Genomic DNA, 2,554 nt, shown 5'->3' on the forward strand with positions numbered 1-2,554 from the left:
GTAGGTTGCACCATATTGTCAGTTTTAGTAGAATGGTTTAGACGATCACCTTCAATTTTCGATGTGTTGCCAGAATTGAGAGCTTGAAGGGTGATTGTTTCATCTCCCACACGAAATGTGAGCTCACCTGTGCTAACATCAATAATAATTTTAGCAGTTGCTAAAAAAGGCCTTTCTAAAATCAAAGGAGTGTTGCTATCCTCCTCTATGTCTAAAATAATGAAGTCAACGGGAAATATAAATTTATCGATTTTAACTAGCACATCTTCAATAATACCTGTAGGAAATCTTATAGTTTTATCTGCTAATAGAATGCTCATCCTAGTCTGTTTGGGTTTCCCAAGACCTAATTGTTTGAACATTTTGTAGGGCATGACATTAATACTAGCCGCTAAATCAGTTAATGCATTATTAACATCTAAACTACCAATTAAGCAAGGAATTGTAAAACTCCCTAGATCTTTTAATTTGTTGGGTAGCTTATTCTGCAGAATAGCTGAGCAAACTGCTTTTAGCTCCATATGCGACGCCTCGTCCAACTTTCGCTTATTTGCTAAAAGCTCCTTTAAAAATTTCATTGCGTTTGGCATCTGTGATAGAGCTTTAATAAACGGTAAGCTAATGTTTAATTTTTTTAAGAGTTTAAGGAATTTACCAAATTGTTCATCTGAATGGCCTTTCCTTGTCGCGTTGGGGTATGGCACACGAGGTTTATATTTGACATTCACTGATTTGTTTTTATTATGACCTACCTCACCTTGAACTCTACTCAACACAGTTTCTGGCCTCGGCTCTGGCTCAGGCTCAATGAATCCTTGTTCATCTTGAACATTAATTACGTTAAGCTGTTCCATTAGGTTTGGTTCAGTATTACTTGGCAAGCTACCTTGTGGTCGTTCGGAGATTAGTTTGGACAGTTGGCCTATCTGAGTTTCGAGCCCTTGGTTCAGTATTAAGTGCTGTCTCGGTGTTCTGAAAATGAGTTTTTGACACCGAGATAAATTTAGATAGTATTTCTTCAAGGTTTGGTTTCTTTTCCTGTTGATAGGGTGGTTGTTGAAAAATCGGAGTGTTCTTTGGCCTTTGATTCCCTTGACCACCCCAGGAGAAATTTGGGTGGTTCCTCCAACCTGCATTATAAGTATTTCTATAAGGATTATTTTGAGATCGAGGATTATTACCCATGTAATTTAATTGTTCGTTCTCCATGCTGTGGCCATAGGATTGATATTCTGAGTTGCTTCTACTGACTTCACAGTGCATTACTGGATGAACCTGCGAAGAACCAAGTAAACCATCAATCTTTTTATTTAGAAGTTTTACCTGGTTTGATAGCATAGTAACCGAATCGACGTTATAAATGCCTACTGTTTTAGTTGGCTTAGTCCTTATGAGTTGCCACTGATAGTTATTCAGTGACATTTCTTCAATAAATTCGTAAGCCTCTTCAGGTGTTTTGTTATTGATGGTTCCCCTGGCTGCTGTATCAATCATCTGTCTTGTCGAGGGGTTCACACCATTGTAGAATGTTTGAACTTGCAACCATAGAGGTAATCCATGGTGAAGACACCTTCACAGTAGGTCCTTGTATCTCTCTCATGCATCGTAAAGAGTTTCTAAGTCCATCTGCACAAAGGAAGAGATATCATTACGTAATTTGGCTGTTTTAACTGGCAGAAAATATTTTAATAAAAATTTTTTAGTCATTGTTCCCAAGTAGTAATTGACCCTCGTGGTAACGAGTTCAACCACTTTTTAGCTTTGTTCCTCAATGAAAAAGGGAATAACCGAAGACATATGGCATCGTCAGAAATGCCCTTAATTTTAAATGTATTGCAAAATTCTAGGAAATTTGCCAAGTGAGTGTTTGGATCCTCATCCTGCAAACAATCAAACTGAACAAATTGTTGTATCATTTAAATAGTGTTAGGTTTTAGTTCAAAATTATTGATCGCGTGATTCTTGACAAGTAATAAATATTTATAATGAAGATCAAACCTAGACTAACTATTATCATGACGAAGAGGCAAGTGCACCTATCGAACAATAGTATAGTAATGGTAAGACCAGGATATCGTACCCAAGGGAACAAAAAGTACTAATAGTAACTATCTTTTTATTATCTAGCTTAAGAATAAAGGGTTTTGTTTTAATTAACTAATTATCTAAACTAAGAACTCACAAAGAAAAGAATTAGGGAATTACTTTTGAGGAAAATTGATTGACTTGAGACAATCCCTAAGGAAAAATCCACCTAGACTTTACTTGTTATTCTGGCTTTGAATCGGACGATTTATTCATTCAATTTGTTCCGTAGAGATCCCTAAGTTATGTTATTATCCTTATTCAAGACTAATAACGTCTAATCCCTAGATTGAATAACCGAGACTTTTCTCTAATTAACACTCTAGGGTTGCATTAACTCGATCTATGGATCCCCTTATTAGGTTTCACCCTAATCCGGCAAAATCTTGTCACCCTATTTCTAGGTGCGCAATCAACTCCATTTAATTATGACAAAAGTACTCTTAGACAGGGTCTATTCCTCCTCTGA

At 36.5% G+C, this 2,554-nt stretch overlaps 1 non-coding gene across 1 annotated transcript; it reads left to right on the forward strand.

Annotated features, from left to right (window-relative positions):
* Positions 1-1,552: 1,552 nt before the first annotated feature.
* LOC128279843 (small nucleolar RNA R71) lies at positions 1,553-1,658 on the forward strand. Its single transcript, XR_008270036.1, has one exon. It is a non-coding gene; the product is annotated as a small nucleolar RNA R71 (small nucleolar RNA).
* Positions 1,659-2,554: the final 896 nt, after the last annotated feature.

Source organism: Gossypium arboreum, chromosome 8 (genome assembly GCF_025698485.1).
Source record: "Gossypium arboreum isolate Shixiya-1 chromosome 8, ASM2569848v2, whole genome shotgun sequence".
NCBI classification, from domain to species: domain Eukaryota; kingdom Viridiplantae; phylum Streptophyta; class Magnoliopsida; order Malvales; family Malvaceae; genus Gossypium; species Gossypium arboreum.